The sequence below is a fragment of the Ochotona princeps genome, chromosome 21 (genome assembly GCF_030435755.1).
Source record: "Ochotona princeps isolate mOchPri1 chromosome 21, mOchPri1.hap1, whole genome shotgun sequence".
In the NCBI taxonomy this organism is placed as follows: domain Eukaryota; kingdom Metazoa; phylum Chordata; class Mammalia; order Lagomorpha; family Ochotonidae; genus Ochotona; species Ochotona princeps.
In genome coordinates, this window is record NC_080852.1 from 12,385,803 (window position 1) to 12,403,778 (window position 17,976).

The 17,976-nt window shown below is 40.5% G+C and overlaps 1 protein-coding gene across 1 annotated transcript in view; it reads left to right on the top strand.

The window, feature by feature from the left end:
- Positions 1–17,976, top strand: part of SUCLG2 (succinate-CoA ligase GDP-forming subunit beta) — a 255,673-nt gene that overhangs the window by 219,228 nt on the left and 18,469 nt on the right. The gene's annotated exons all lie outside the window — the stretch shown is intronic.

Below are 17,976 nucleotides of genomic sequence, written 5' to 3' on the forward strand. Positions count from 1 at the left end.
CAGTACTTTGATGATTGAATACACAGAAAACAAAGCCGTGGTATCCTTTCCCTCTTCATGGTTTATATTATTATACACTTCAAGAAGTGGAGGCAGAGGGGAAGAAGCAGTGTATAGTTATTATTAGTGTTTGTGTTCAGAAATGCAATAATTTGTTTCATTCTAGAATCCCAGTCATCGTAGAATATGCCCTTGTTGTAATTATAGCATTTCAGGGAAGAAAACACACCCACAAAGGAAGATGTCTGTTTTAAGATGGATTCTGATGTCAGCAGTGTTAAATGCCCACAACTTGTAGGGTTATGTGAGGCTGAAACCAGGAACTAGTAACTCAGTCTGGATTTCCCACATGGTCTCAGGAACCCAACAGTTTGAGCCATCACCTGTAGCAGACAGCAGGAGTTAGGTATTAGAGCTGGGAATTGAACCCAGGTACTGTAGCATGTGGCATCGGCATTTCAACCACTAGACCAAACATTGACCCCCTAGTTCAGCATGCATGTATGTATTTGAGAGGCACAGAAACGGAGTGAGTTCTGTTGCTGGCTCACTCATCAAATGCCAGCAGAGAGGCTAGGCTTAGACTGGAGCCAGCAGTGAGGAACACAATCCAAGTCTTTAACTTGGGCAGGAAGAACTCAGCTGTTTGACTCTTCCTCTGCTGCCTCCCAGGGTACACATTAGCAGGAAGCTGGAATAGGAAGCAAAGCCAGAGCACAAATCTTGGCACTCCAGTATGGTACCTGGACACCCTAAGTAACAGCTTATCTGTTCCCCCAAACATTTACCCCAGCAATTTTTAATTTGTCTCATCTGATCAAACAACTTGACATTCTAGATTGTTTCCACCTCAGGAGTTAACTTTTTTTCCTCCTACTTGTTTCTTATCTACTAACTTTTTTTCTTTCTACTTGTTTCTTATCTACTGTGTGGATCATATTGATAGCCGTTTTTAAATCATTGAAAATAAGTTTGGCACTCACTTGAACAGGCCTGATTTTTGACAAGGAGCAGTGTCATAAATTGGGAACCAACTCAACATAAATTTTGCTTCTCATTAATGTTTAAGGCAGAGGACTCCTGAAAGGAGACTTGAAGATGGCTGTCAGTGGGATTTGAATTGAAGTGATTTATTTCCTGTGACCCTCCAAGCTGTATTAAAGCATGTTTGGATGAAGACCTTCTGATAGAGCAGCAGCATCTTTTGTTATTTCTGTGTTGATTTATGGTCTCAGAGCCGTACACAGACTCTTGGATAGTCTGATACATGTATGGTTTGGAAGTAAATGTTCATCCTCCTTCTTAAGAAATAAGTAGAACCATGCATTGTCTCAAAGGTAAATAGAAAGGCATTCAAAATCAGCATCAGGAAACCAAGGTAATCCCTGACCTAATATTGTAAGTTAGTGTGTGGTACAGTATCTCTTCAGGAAATTAAAGATATGTGACTTAGAGTTATTTTATTTCTCTAAACAGGCTATCAATAGAAAATAAATTTATAAATTTTCTCTATAAAAATCCAGACTTTGTCTCTCTCTTTAAAGATTTGCTCCTTTGAAATGCACAGTTACAAGGTGGAGAAAGCAGTTTCATCTGCTGGTCTCCTCCCCAGGTGGGCACAACGGTGAACACTGGGCTAGATTGAACCCAGGATCAGGAGCTTCATCTGGGTGTCCCAAGTGAGCGGCAAGGACCCAAGTACTTGGGCCATCAGTAGGGAGCTGTATTGAAATTGGAACAGCCAGGACAAAAGCTGATGAATGCCACAATACTGGCCTGCAGCTTTGCCCCTTTTGACGGTACTGCCATTAGCAGCCTCTTAGAGCACCTGACATATAATGAGTGCTTGGTGCTGAAGGATATGGGCACCGGTTCTAATCCCGGCTGCTCCACTTCCCATCCAGCTCCCTGCTTGTGGCCTGGGAAAGCATTCGAGGACAGCCCAAAGCCTTGGGACCCTGCACCCATGTGGGAGACCTGGAAAAAGTTCTTGGTTCCCTCCCGGCTTGGGATCAGCGCAGCACCAGCCGTTGCAGTCACTTGGGGAGTGAATCATCGGATGGAAGATCTTCCTCTCTGTCTCTCCTCCTCTCTGTATATCTGACTTTGTAATAAAAAATAAATAAATCTTAAAAAAAAAGTTAGAGCCATTGCTTTTGTGTCAGAGATCAGAATCGGAGCCTTCCACGTCTATGATTTTAAGCTCCTCAAAACTTAAGATCATCGTGTATTTGTGTATTACCTTTTCTTTTTGAACTTCACAATAAGAACAGGATTTTGTTATGTGTTGTGAAGTCCCCAATAATATAAAGAATAACTTGAAAAAAAATCTGTCCCTCCCAATAGTGTGGACCACCTTGCAAGGAAGGAAGCTGCCTGTCTGTGCAGGTGTGTTGTGCCTGCGTGACCCCTTAGGTCCTGTCCAGCTTCCAGATGTTCTGTTGCATTTGTCATTTCCACATGTTCAGCTTGCATAAGGCTGAGAAGAGAAGTGTATGCACCTGTGGGTTCTGTGTAAAGTTGCTCACAGCTTCTCTTGTACAAAGTGAAATCCCTGCGACTTGATCTCCTAACTGCTATTTTCTAGACATGACTGAAGAAGTCAGATTTTCACTCCTACTTCTGCTTTTAGTATTTGAGAAGCTGATTCCCTTTAAAAAAAAGTATTATAAATACTGTTAAGCAATGTATTTTATCATTTGAATGTAGTGCTAGCTGAATTTAGATGAATTATTTTATGTTTGTTACTTCTGAATAAATTTGTTCAAGGGGAGAACATTGCAAAGGTACAGTTTTTACATCCCTTAAAAAAAAACACTCTTGCCATGTCCAGGCAGCTAGCTATATGACTTCCTCTTCCAAACTGCAATGGCTGTGGCCGTTTATGGAATTATAGATCTCTTTTTATCTCTAATGTATTGTCTCACAAAGCGATATATGGGAAATTTATAATTATGCCAAATATCTCGAATATTTATGCTTACATTGGAGAAATTTCAAACAGTACATATATTTTTTTTCTGGAGACAAAAATTCTCTTTGCTTTCATTTTTCATGACTCATCCTTTCTTAACTCATCTTTCATACCCTTTGAAACTTTTTCTTCAGAGAAGCAAAAGAGCTTTCGTCATCATTTTTTTCCTTTCCAATTCACAAGGGCCCTACTTTTAAGTGAAAGAAATAATGTTGGTTTTCCACAGGGATTGATTATAAATTCCTTCTCCGCTGAGTTACACTGGCCTCTAGTGGATACGTGTCACAATTATATTTTATATTGATCTTGCCTTAATTCACTTTTTCTGACACTATACCACATGCTTTAATAAGTTTTGAGAAGCTGTATCACGCAGTGCCATCAGCCTTGTGGGCTGTTAAAATAGATCTCATCATTAAATTGATTAAACTCTAGGTGGGTAGTCCCAGGTGGGGGAGTTAGGGGGTTGCCAGTGTACTTAACAAATTTAAATTTTTTCCTGCAATTCTTCAAGGTAGAATTATGATGTTAATGACTAAGCGTTTTCCATTTAACACATATTGTACTTACAGATTTAGACATACGTGTCTTTAGATATAACCTCAGCATACTCTTTTCAGATAAATAAATGGGAGAACAGACTGTGATATTCCTTGCACAGTTTTCATTTAAAAAAAAAAGCTACCATGTTTCACCATTATGTCATCATATTAGAATTGTCCGCATAAGAAATTGGGGAAAACTGTCATTTTATAAAATATAACTCTGTGTCACTTCCTAGTGCTTGCAGTTTAGCATGTCTCTATGTGACAAAAGATTCATTTCAATTCTTTATGCCGTCAGTAAATAGTAAAAGTATATCCGTGTTTATTCAGTGATCTTCCATAAATTCAGATACTAAATATACTCTGCTGAATTACTTAAGCCTGTGTTGAAAACAGCTCTACCAACCCACGAACCAGCAATGTAACCTTGAATGGTTTTCAGAATTGATGTCTGGGTTTTGTTTTTGCGTTGTGTCTGTGTGAGGGTCTCCTCTAAGGTTCAATATAAATTATAAGCCATCTGAGAACTTGGTTGATTGCAGCTGGAGGATGCTCTTCAAGGTAACTCTCACTCACAAGGTAGCTGGCAGGAGACCTTAGCCCTTGCTACATGGACCTTTTATGAGAGTCCCAAGGACATGGCAGTGGGCATTCTCCAGCCAAGGAAGGAGTCCCAATGCCTTCTCTCACCTAATCTCAGAATGCATGCTCTGTCACTTGCACCGTGTTCTGCTCGTTAGAAATGAATCACTAAGTCCAGCCCCTGCTCCAGAGGGTGAAAATGAAGCTTGATATTTTGAAGGCAGGAGCATTAACGCTTTTGTGGATGTGTTTTGAAACTGCTGTCCATAGGAGGAGAATCTGAGGAGAAATGTAAATGTGTAAGAGTGGATAGTTTAGCTCTGTTCAGAACTTGAGCCAGGTCACACAAGGGGGATGACTCAGGCGTGATAGTGAAAGAATATAGATAAACAGCATAAGGCAGTAGCTCTTCAGCCATATGCAGGTCTGGACTCAGCTCATACAGAACCCTAGTGAGGGTACCCAGTGTCTCTGTGAAACTCAGAACATTCCCTTTACTCAGTAGCATTGTGGCAAAAGTTTAAAGAAGTTAACATGTATGAAATACTTAGAAACATGCTTGCCTTCTACTGAGTGGCCACCACATGTTGGCTCCTAGTCTTGATGTTATTATAGGTGTATGTGAACTCATGACCTGTAAACCTTCAGCACACTCTTCCTCACCTGAGAACTCCTGCTTGGGTCTCCTCTTCAACCCTGCTTTATTGTGTGTTCTTTCCTCCACATATGCAACTGTTCCCATCAGAATTTTTTGCTACATGAAGATTTTCCGATCTTTTGAGGAAGAGGGGAATATGGGAAAAGAGGAGAGGGCTATGGCAGCCTCAGAAGATGCTGATACTTCTGGCTAGGGTGGAAGCTGCAGAGGTTAAGTACTGAGGACTGCTGTGGCCTTCAGATACATGTTGTGTGGTGAGCTCAATGTTTTTGGAAATCCACATTACTGGCTTTTGAAAATGAAAAGATACGGGCATGTTGACTCACATTCCCATGACAACAATTGGATGGATTATACAGCACCTGCCTGTTTGGACCTCTCTGAGTCTGTTACCGAGTATTTTTTGTTGTCTGAATCCAAGGCCATTTTACTCCTTTTTTTTTTTTTTTTTTTTGTACCTGCTTGGCCGTGAAGGACACTAACTTTGAAATTTCAGTCTGTAGTTAAAATTAATGCTTTACAGTTCCTTCTCATGTGTTTATTTAAAAAAAAAAAAACTTAGAAAGGCAGAGTGCGAAAAGGAGACAGAGCACTTCCCTTCGATTTGCCACCCAACTCTTCACAGTAAAGAGGACTAGACCAGGACCAGAGCCAGGAAATCAACCCAGGTCTCCCGCATGGGTGGTAGGGATTGAGTTGCTCGAGCTTCTACTACTGCATCTCAAACTCTGTGTTGCTTGGTCCTGGGAATAAAACCAGGGCACTGTAATGTGGAATCTGAGCATTTTGACCACTAGGCTAAATATCCTTCCTGCTCTTCCTATTTTACAGATGACAATATGGTCCAGAGATAATGAGTAACTTATCCAAGATCAAAGTTGAGAGGTGCCCCCCCCACAATTAAAATATCCTGTGCATCTGTGAAGACACTGGAACCATGCCCTAAAACCAGGATGAGATTGTTGTTTATGAATCTGTCTCATCCCAAAATGACAGTGCTCCCCACCAGCCGACAGAAACTTTGAATGTTATCTGAATGATACAGTGTGAAGGACAACTCTGCAGATTACAGTGTGTGGTAGGATCAGGCATGGCAGGAAGCATTACCTAGTCAGGGCAACGTGAAATGGGAGGTGATCTCAGCAATCTTCAGAAGGCCATCCCATGGTTTCTGAATTGAGAAATTAGATATGATATTCAAGGTAACATTAACAACAGAAAGAAAGGAAAATGAGGCACTTGAAGGCATTATCAAAATATTTTGTTGATCTAGCAAGGTTCTAATTTAGAATGACATGGTACTGGCATGAATACATTCAGGACTGTTTTGTATCTGGCCTGTAGAAAAACCGTGTTTCTGAATTAAACCCTTAGTGAGGCTCCTGCAAACAGGTTTGTGGCTACATATTTCAGAGAAGAAAGCACAGGTATGGGGCAGGAAAGAGAAAGGAAATCTAGGACATAGTGGGAAATGGGTGCTTCTTGTAGTAGTTGATTTGCCATTGCTATAGCCGAATCCCTCAGATTGATTTGTCAAGAATAAGGGCTTGTTCTGCATCGCACTTCTGGAGGTCAGGAAGTCGAAAGGTGTAACATGACAAAGAATTGCTTTTATTAATAGTTACCCCCATGATAACCCATGAAATAATGAATGCCTTAACCCAGTCAAAGGGGAAGAGCTCTCATGATGCATTCACCTCTTGAAGAGCCCCCACCTGCAGATCCTGCCACAGTGGCAGCAAACTCATGCTTGTTTGTAATGCCATCTGGGTACTGTTAGTGCGTGTCTGTTGCTGACTGAGAGTACTTATTTCCTGGAGGAGCCACAGGGAGATTGTGGAGAGGGGAAGGTTGCTTGTTTCCCCACAGTTCTTGGTTGTTAAGCCTTCCCATACATATTCCCTCTGAGTGTATTTTGTCGTTGACTGTTAACAGCTCAAGGATACACTTTATGTGCCTAATAAAACAGAATAACCTAGTACTTGTGATCAATGTGGGGCGACTGTTTGCACCTGGATCATTGGAATTTCATAGCAGTTAACCATCATCTTTTCTTTGGGACTGCACACCTACTTTGTTATACTAACTATCTTTTCAGGGTTCGTCTCCATGTTACCTGCTTCCTGCTAGATAGCCCAGGAGGCTGCATAAGGATGCCATCTTGCAGAGCCCTCCTATCATTATGTTGAAAATAAGTATGGCAAGTTTTCTCCCCATTGGGCCTTCCTCAGTTTCTGCTCACAGCTAATAAACCAGATGAAGCCATTTTGCGGCTGTGAAGCTCATTTTTACCTGACAAGCTGTTGTCTGTCATTTATAATGGACGGCACTCAAGATAATAATACATGTGGCTTATGTTCGTTCCTTGACCTTTAACGTTAGTGTAGATCCAGACAGTTAATGAGCAATAATTTCAGACTGTTAGGTGTTAGCTCTCTCCCAAGAAGAACCAAAGAGAGAAGTATGTATTATTATTCATTTGATGACTTGTTCTGAAAATGCTCAGATTTATTTCTGTTTTTCTTTATTGTGGTCAAAGATATTGCAGGGAGGGAAACACTGAAGAGAAGAATCCAGCCTTCACAATGGAAGGATTATTGCTGAATTCAGAGCAGGTTGGGTAAAATAGGATGCTTTGATCTCAACAAGAAAAAGTCCACTCAGTTAATCATACTGATAGAAAGTTTCTTTGAAGATGATAATGAGGGTGTGGGTGGGGAGTATGGGAGCTTGGGGGCAGCATCCTGGAGTCTCATTCCCAAGTGAGAGAAGAAGGCAGTTACTTGAAGGAAAAGCTTCATAATGAAGACACTTGGGCCCAGTGCAGTAAACTAGCGGTTAAAGGCCTCACCTTGAATACACCAGGATCCCATATGGGCGCTAGTTCTAATCCCTGCAGCACCACTTCCCATCCAGCTCCCTGCTTGTGGCCTGGGAAAGCAGTCGAGGACGGCCCAAAGCCTTGGGATCCTGCATCCGCATAGGAGACCCGGAAGAAGTTCCTGACTCCTGGCTTCGGATAGGCACAGAACCGGCCATTGCAGTGACTTGGGGCATGAATCAATGGACAGAACATCTTCCTCTCTGTCTCTCCTTCTCTCTGTATATCTGACTTTGCAATAAAAAAATAAATAAATCTTTAAAAAAAAATGAAGGCACTCTTGTGCTGCTCACATAGCTTCTGCAGAGGCATGTGAAGTCTGAAGACCACCTTGCTGGAAAGGACAAGGGGGCTTTAAGCACTGTGACTGCCGCCTCCTCTTGCCAGAGTGCTTCTGGGAGCCCATCTGGAAAGAATCCCATTGAGCGCTGGTCCCAGAGTCAACCTTGCAGGGTCAGGAGCAGACCTCAAAGTGGTGAACAGGACCCCGAGTGGCATCTGTAATATCTGTGGCACGAATACTTCCCAAATGAAAATGTTGTGCTGTTTTCTTGAACATGCGCTATGGGGATGAAAATTATTACAGAATCCTTTTATAAAAGGAGTCTTCAAAGCTGGCAGACTCTACCAGGTTCCACAAAAGGTTAACCATGGGTGGTAGAAGGCGTGGCCAATCAATCCTTGACACACGATGAGGTGTAAAGAGTTTTTGTTAGATTTCATTCTGTGCAGGCTATTGGAAGTGCTTTACCAATGAAGTTTTAATTTGCTCCAGACATGGTATACTGACATTTGCTGAACAGCTAAATAAATAGATCAGACTTCCACACAGTGGATCACAGCAAGGTCAGAGTGTGATACCAATAATTTTAGAATATTGTCTACAGCAGAGGATGTTTGTGGTGACAGTAACATGTGAAGCTGCTGCTAGGTTGAGAATGAATTCAATAGTTTATAAACGTGATCAGGCACCAGTCGTGCCCAGAAATTTTAAAGGAGCTCTTCTTCAAATGGGATGTTAATTTTTATAATTACAAATGTTTTAATACTGAAGTTTCCTGAAGTGTTTTTTTTTTTCCTGATTTACTTGAATTTAAATTTGTGGTGCTACAGAATAGATCAGCAATGACAATTGCACAGTTAACATTTTGTACATGCAGCTTGACGTTCATTTTACTGGGATGAGCAAAAAGTGGACATTTTAGGAAATGAATCAGAAACTTGTTTTCCAAAGAAATTTGGCAGTAAACTTGACTTTCACAAAAGGGTATGTGTCATAATGTCTGCATTAAAACAATACAATTCTTACTCTCTGAGAAATAACTTTACTGCAATGTTAGCTAGGGGCTTTTATTTTTGCTCTTCCCACTTATCTACTGGGGTTTTGATAGGAATCTTTGTCAACCCTTATTTTTCCAGAAAACTAAATGATCAAATAAGTTTTCTTGAACAGATGTATGAAGCCTCACAGAATCATTATATTCCACCTTCAGCTTACATTAAGCTTGTTATTTACAGAAACAGTGGGTTTTGCTATTAACTAAATTTGTCTTCATTTCTGTGGTATGAAGTGTGAATCTGTGTGGTCCTGAGTTTTGGCTCTGTCTGCTTAGCTAAATTTTTCTTTTAATTGATGTCAGTCATGAATAAAGGAGATGAAATCGCCTGTGGAAGCATTTTTCTTCTTTCTTATAGGAACCAATTCTGTGGAGAGTATTATGTTACAATAATAGATGGATAGACATACTGTTTATAGATTAATAAATGGGTCCTTCACCAGTTGCGAATTTTATAGGTCTTCTCAATATTAACTCTGTAGCTAATGATGATGGAGTATACCTGTTCACATCAGTCAATATGACAGACATCTGAGATGATTAAACAAAAGTATTCCTCAGAATGTACCAATAAATATTCTGAATTTGCACCAACATAGTTTCTATTGCAAATAAAGTACAGATATTGCAATGTGAGCAATGACTATCCTACCTTGATAGCAGTTATCTGTTAGGATGGAAAGGCAGTTTTACAACTCAACTATTTTTAGAAGCTAATCATCAGCTGATTTCTTAAGTCTGTTTAAAAAAAAAAGTCTCCTTTTAAAAAAAGATCTGTCAATCAGCAGCCTGACAGAGAAAAATAGAAATCTTCCTTCTAGCTCATTTCTCAGATGCTCAAAATTGCTAGGGCTGAGCGAATCAAAGGCCAGAAGCCAGAAGCTTCATCTGAGTCTTACACTTGGCCAACGACAGCCCAACCATGTGAACTGTCATCACTACCTCCCAGATGCATTAGCAGGCAGCGACATTCCTGATGTGGAATGCAGGCTTCAGAAGCAGTGCCTCATCCTATGTGCCACAGTGTGACTCCTATTTTTTTTATTTAAATTAAAAACAAGTTATGATACAGCTCCTTAGACTCAGAGATTTGTCTCCATTTCAGGAGAGAGTGGGTATTGAAGTCTGGAACCCACTCTTTTTTTTTCTTAAACCCATCATTACTATTATCACCTCCTTTCTTGAACCCCCAGTCCCATCAAAGTAGGGCCAGCAAACTTTAGTAAAAGGGAAACATCTTGAGTTGTGAAGACCCACACCTCATTGACCCATGAAGCTATGAAAGATTTCTTACCTCTGATCAATGTTAAGGGAATAGTGAAATTCAAAAGCAAGAAATACTGGGACACTAGAATATTGGACTCAAGGATGTGCCCTTAAACTTCAGACATAGGACCAAAATAGAATTGGTTGTTATCTAGTCTTACAAGTTACTAATTATAGAGAGACAGAATGATTAGAGAGGACCTAGTTGTTGGAATAAGACTAACACAGTTCAGATCATGACTCTAACATTGTACTTCTGTGGCCTTCAAGAACATATAAAAGCTGTTTAAGTCTGCATTTATTTTCCAGGAAAGTTTGTAGTATGTAGTTTCTAGCACCTAAAAAACTCAACATTCAGTATGTCCTAAACCTCTGTGATTTTTACTTATTCTTAAAAGATAAAAGAAGGGAACATTTAGGAAGAGCTGAGCTCAACAACAGATTAGGCAACTATAACTAGGTTCACTTTGGTTCTTCTCAGAGGTCAAGCTGAGTGAAAACTTGGATGCTCTACCAAAATATTATTAACTGAGGATTCATCACTCCAAGGTTATGTCCACATTGTCTTTTTTTGGCAAAGGAGGAATGAAATTATATTTCTTTTTGATTCTTGGGTTTCCAGTTTAAATCATGATCTCACTAAAGTCTGTGGTTTTTCCCTCAGAGAAACTAGGAAAGGGCAACGTGGAAGGTGATCTTTTAGAAAATCTTGCATGTCGCATTTGTAGCTATTATGAGGATGCATCAGTTGTAACCCAGGAATCCTAGAACTTTAATTCATACGTGGGGATACACAGTCAACCCTGCATGTCCATTGGTTCTACATCCACTACTTCGACCAACCTTGGAGTAATTGTCTGTGGTGAACAAGTACAGATGTTTTATAATTTCCTAAGCAATGAAAATTATTTACATGACATTTATATTAAATATTATAATTAATCCAGAGGTGATATAAAGAATATAGAAGGGTATACATAGTTTATATGCAAATACTCTAACATTTAATTGGAAGTTTATGAGCATCCTGGCACTGTAAGAAATTAAGTAGCTGAGACGACTGACTTAGTAAAGAGAAGGGGTAAATTTTGGTTCACAGTTTGAGTCATAGCTCAGCACCTACATTGGCTTGGCCTCTGGGAGGAAGGCAAATGGCCACCTTGAAACATGAGTAGTGGGAGAATCACTTGTTGAGCTTGGAAGCAAAGAAAGGCAGGGTCTTAACAGAAACTTTTTACTAAACCTTCCATAAGACCTGTTTTCCAAGACACTCGTTTTCCATGGGACCCTTATAACAGTCCTTACTTCTTAAAGTTTCCACTTTCCTTAGCACCACTATGAGGATTAAGCATTTAGCACAGGCAGACAGTTTGCAACCTAGATAGTGCCCAAACCATAGCATTGTGGAACTAGAGCATCCCCAGTTCTTTAGGTTCCCAACAGGGGTATTTGGCCCACCCCCCAAATACCAAAGGGTGACTGTAAGAGAAGCTTCAAGAACACACCCTAGGTGGAAAAGCAAGTGCAAGCAGATCATCCAGATTTCAGAAGGAGGGAAATACCGTTCCAGTTGAACTGATCTGTCAGTTTACTTGTAAGATCGCAACAAAGGCCGAGATTGAATTCCTCACCTGAATCACTTTGTTATTGACTGAATCCGTTTAGACTCCTCTCTAATTTAGCAGAGTATTTTTATTAAAGCCAGGCATACAAACATCAATTATCCTAGCTGCATCTAATTTTCTTCACCATTTATTTTCCTTCATCGGCTGCCAATGGATTAGAAGACATGATTAGAATTCGGCAGGAAAATGAAAACAACATCAAAGAGGAAAATAGTTCCATGAAAACAGATGCTTAAACAAGAGCAACAACATTCAGAATTAGCATAACTTGTGATTTAAAAAGAAAAATCCTTATCGTGACTAATGCTTTGCTTGATTTTTATCAACCTAATGCCCACTGCAATGAGAATAAATTAGCATGCCAAATTAGAAAATGCAGACAAAACCCAAAAGTTAAATATCCTTTGTGCATCCTAATGTATATTCTGTGAAATGCTCCCGTTTCTTTCATTTTATTTTTAAAGATGTATTTTACTTATTTGAAAGGCAGAGCTACAGAGATAGTGACAGAGAGAGATCTTCCATCCACTGATTGGTTCCCCAAATCGCCAAAATGGCCAGGGTTAGGCCAGGCCAAAGCCAAAAGCCTAGAACTCCATTCTGGTCTTGGACAGGTCAAATCATCTGCTAATGCCTTCTCAGGCACCTTTTCAGGGAATCTACAGCTGAAGTGGAGGTGCCAAGACTTGCACTGATACTCTTAAAGGATGCTGGTATCACACACAGAGGCATAACCCTCAGCATCAAGGTATGCATCCTCCTCAGGTTTTCAATGCAGGAAAGTACTTGATTGTTTGCAATAACCATTGTAAAATGACTGACTGATTTTTAGAGTTTTTAAAGGAACATTGAAACTTGGGGTGGACATGTTTATGGAGCAGGCCAGCACTTCAGGCTGAGTGCATTAGCATTGTCAAGGATAGCAAGAAAGAGAATAATGCGACAGTGTCCAGTGTTTTGGCATAGGAGGTAATGCACTGAGACACTAGCATCCTATATGGTCACTGGGTAGACTCCCAGCTGCTCCCTTTTTGATCAAGCTTCCTGCTAATACACCTGAGAAAGCAGCCATAAATGGCCCAAGTGCGTTGGTTGCCCCATCATGAGAGACCTGGATGAAATTCCTGGCTCCTAGCTTCATTCTGGCCCACCCCTAGCCATTTGTCCTTTAGCCTCATGTCCCTTACCTTAAGACCATATAGTATGGCCTCTACTGATGTGGCCTGCCTCTTCCCCACCACTTGACTGCTCAAGCCCCACATCCCTGATATTCCAGGTTCATCAGCCCTTGTCTCTAAGCCTGCATGCATGGTATTCCCTTGATTTACTCTGCGCTTTCTGTAGTTGTCTTTCAGACCCTGGCTTAAGTGTCTGAGTACAAGAGGCCCTCACTGATCACACAGTCTAATGTGGGTTCCATCCTGTGATTTTTGTAGTGCCCACAGTCTCTCTCCCTTGCCTTCATAACTCTTACTGTCATTTGCAATTTTAGATCTAGAACCTTTTGGCTAATTTTACTGTTCTTCTTGCTGACCATGCTCAGTGGTTAGAAGAGTAAGGCCTCAAGAATGTGGATTCAGTAAATAATCCAGCTTTTGCTAAGCATCTTGGCAGTATTGCATTCATTAAAGAGTCACGATCATAAAACTGAGTTGTCGAGATTGAAAACATACCACATCTGTATATGTGGCAAAACTTTGTATTCTTTTCCTCTCTGTCTCAGCCTTCTCATGTGTGGAGTGGGATGGGTAATACCTTCCCCAAACATGTATGGCCATGGAAATGAGACAATACTAAGCCCATCACATCCTTGTAGGGCCTTGGCGACTTTGTTGGCCCTGAAGGGTAGTTGGCAGCAGATAACCTGCAGTACTTGTGATTTTCCCAGCTCTTCGGTAACCCATTTTCTTATCTGTATATCAGGAGTGGTATTTATGCCTACTACATAAGAATGCTCAAGTATTAATGTACATACAATAATTAGCATGTTGTAAACCACTGGTTAAATGGTCAGTAAATACATTCTTTATTGTATATGTGATTTTTAAAAATATATCAGTTTCGATGGGTGTAAACACTTTTCCCCAGGAAGATGTGCAACGAAAACAGAATGTTATAGACGGTTGCAACGAATCCATAGTTCCCTTTCTCTTACATGTGTGTATTTACTACCTCCTGCCATAATGAACAGTATAGACGGAGGATTTATCACATGTTATCCCCTGAAATATTGTGTGCAGTTCATCTGATTCGATGATCTCTAATGTTCATCAGATACTGAAAATATTTTGTTTTCCAACAAGGGGTTATAGTATTGATTTTTGTTGGTTTCTGTTCTTTTATTTGGAATTGTGATGAGCTTTATAAATAGAAAAAGCTTTAGCTTTTCTTCATTTGAAGTTCATTCTTTATTTTTAATTGCAGACTAAAATCTAGTGGAGGTGCATTTTTGCAAGACAAACAGACACAGGCATTTGAAACACCTTAGTTTGGACTGTCCAGCCACCTGTGTAACTGATAACCACTGTCACATGCTCTTTGGAACAGCTGGCTGGGGTCTGGGGATGCAGGCTCTGTATCTAGTACTGTAACAGCCTCATTAGATCATCTTTGTTTTTGTGAAATGGTCCATACCAAGCAACCCATACAGTACCTCCCAGGAATTTGAAAAAGCCCCTGTTCTTAAAAACACTTAAGGATCTTCTTGGAGATTCTCTAGGCACTGAAACAGGCCTGACATTGAGTAACTGCTGGTATTAGAGAATAGCAGTTAGCTGTTAAATGAATGAACACATAAGGGACACAATGGAAATTTGACATGCTTTATAAATACTAAGTAATAATAATAATGTCACAAGTCTTTTTTAACTGTCTTAATTTCATTCTCAGTTTGAGATTGCAGACTACAGTAGTTAATTATAGAAATTGGCCCAAAATGAAACCTTAAATCATCACATTTTCATTAAAACACACGACTGTAGCAAATTGCTTTAGTAGTAGGTAGAAACATGAGGATGGCATAGTCTCTGTTTGAATGGGGTCTTCCCAGAACCCCTGATGGTGGTTTTCATCTTAGTGTGCCATGGTGTTTTCCTGCACAATTCCATTTTCCTGAGCTAAACAGCCTGTGTACTTCTATGCCTTGCTGCTCCACTTGTAGGAAACCTAACTTGGTACTATCGATCAAACCCTTTCTTTGTCTTCCTGTCCCTGTGTCTCTCACGTTCTCTAATGCTCCCATGTTCCCTGTACTCTGACATAGTCACACTGCACCTGTTCACCCTCACACTCTGACATGCCTGTTGCTCACTCTCTTTCCTTCCCCTTCTGTTGCTTCCCCTCTGCTTCCCATGGAATCTGCTTTCCAGACTCTTTGCCATAACTACTCCGTGGAATGGCAGTGCAGTTTTAGGTGGATTAAACAGACCACTGCTTCCCTGAACACCTGAGCTCCTGCTTGTAGAATGCCCAGGATGGCACATGGCAGAATGTGCAGGTACCGGTGGTTGTATCTACAGCCTACTTTATAAACCACAACTGAGCTCTGGCAGTTCTGGAAATTGCATCTTGGACCTTGTGGAGTTGTTACTGCTCTTGAATGTTTTTCCTTCCACTGTTCTGGCAAGTTCCTCTCCATCCCACAGTTACTTGGAAACTACTACTGCACCAAGCCACAGTGCTAACAGCATTTAATAGCTGTCATTAGAAAGCAAACTTCTGCTTACCAGTCAGCCTACAGTGAGGAGTAATGGGAGATATTCTTTTTCTTGGGTGTAGCCCCAATCTCGGACTGGCTTGAAAAATACTGCTTATGTATTTTACTCTTTTTTTTTAAGATTTATTTTATTTTTATTACAAAGTCAGATATACTGAGAGGAGGAGAAACAGAAAGGAAGTGGAGCTGCTGGGATTAGAACCAGCGGCCATATGGGATTAAATGGGATTAAGGCGAGGACCTTAGCCACTAGGCCACGCTGCCAAGCCCGTATTTTACTCTTAAGACATCACTTTTTATTGAGCTTCAGAAAGTTTCTGTTCCCACTATATTTGAATTCAGCATAGCTACAGTCTAGTGCTGTCTAGGTAACCTGCCCACTTTCAACATAGCTTCCTGAATAAATGTATATAAATATCCATTAAGTGCTTTTAAAGCAATATGCTAAACATACCTGTGTATCATCTCATTGAGGCCTTTCAAGAGATTGAAGAGATAGTATTCCTGTCGTTCTGCAGGTGAGGAAACCACATTCAGGAGAGTTTAGGTAGCTGACCCGACATTGTAGCTCTAGCAAAGGACATGATGGAACAGACCCATACATAATCTAGAGAGCTGATCTTGCGCCTCACCCCTGCTGCATGTTGGCTGTGAGACTTTGGGACCTGTCACCTGGATGCTCTCAATGGCTTTATCAGCTGCAGGAGCCCACAGTTAGCAAATAAGGTACCTAACGGATAGGGTTCTGGGGTGATTAAAAATGAGGATTCATAATGAAAATTTGCTAACAAGTTACGTGCCACACCATTGTGAGGTGCTTGTCTCACCTTTATTGTTATACCTCGCTACCACATATATAGCAGGATTTTAAAATGACAGGCAGCGCCTGCATATGTGCTTTGCAATTAGTAAGGCACAATCTGATTTTAAGTCCATTGTTGGAATTTCGATACCTTTAACTTGATGAGCAGTCGTTTTCTGTGGGTGTTATCAATTAATCTAAGTAATGAATTCTCTTCATTATCTTGTTCTTCATGGTAATTATACTGGATTTTCTTATACTATTTATCAAGTCAGGACAACTCAATTTCTTTGTTTGCTCACAGGCGTTTGAATATGGAATATGTACAAAAGGGTAACGTGATGGGATAACATTTACATTGCTGAGAAATTCTGGTCACTGCCTTGATTTTCTTTAAACCATTACTTCTGATATTAGATTGTATCAATTTATTATGTAGGTCTTTGTTCTTTCAGTAAAAAAAAGGTGGTTACCTTCTCTGGTAATTTAATTACTCTGTTGTCTCTGATTTTTGAGACTATTCCTTCAGCATGTCAAAAAAGTATTCTGGAAGCATGGAAAAGTTTGAATTTTCAGTGTTGATGCAAAACCACAAATAATCATTAAGTTCCTTGTTTTTGAATTATTACATGAGGTCCCATGACAGAAAAACTGCAAAGAAAAAAGACACAAGTGCATGAGATTTTAAATGACACTACTCGTAAACCAAATTCCAGAAGACAGTGTTTAATAGCCAGAAGGAGAGAGCGGTGTATCATAAGTAGGGATAGGGATGTGGCATAGCAGTTAAGACACTGATTGGAATGCCTGCATCTCCTGTCACAGCTCTGCTTTTTGTTCCAGCTAACTGCTCATGTATATCCTGGGAGGCAACAGGTGCTGGCTCACGTGCTTGAGCCCCTGACACCCATGAGGGATTCTCCCGTTAAGTTCTGAGTGCCTAATTTCACCTTACCAACCCAGCCTCTTGCAGGCATTTGGATAGGGAGCTAGTCCGTGGTAGATTTTTCTCTCTTTCTCTCTCTCTCCCCTCCCTACCACCCTTGATCTTTCCTCTTTCCTCCTCTATCTCTATGCCTTTTAGATAAAGTAAATAAGTGCTTTTTTCTAGAGTAGAAGAATTTATACGGAAACTAATGATTGAATTGCTTTGAGGTGCTGAGGCGTGACTGATACTCGATATGTGTTAATATGGTAATGGTGCTGATGTTGTGGCTTAGAAAGCTGGTTAAGGCAACATCTGTAGTGCCAGCATCCGTATAGTCACTGGTTCTGATATAGTCACCGGCTCAAGATACAGGAGCTGCACTTCGGATGCAGTTCCCTGCTGGTTTACTTTGGAAGGTGGAGGAGGATAACCTAGGTAGTTGAGCTCCTGTGCCCATGTGGGAAACCAAGAAGGAATTCAAGATTCCTGGTTTCTACCTGGCCAAGCCATAGCTATTATTGACATTTAATAAAGCCATTTTGCATTAACTGATGCAAAAATTGTCTCTGTCTCTCTCTAGCTCTGCCTTTCAAATAAATAAATGAATCTTTACTTGTACGCACACCCGTACAAGTTTGCTACTATTTGAGACTTACTAATTTA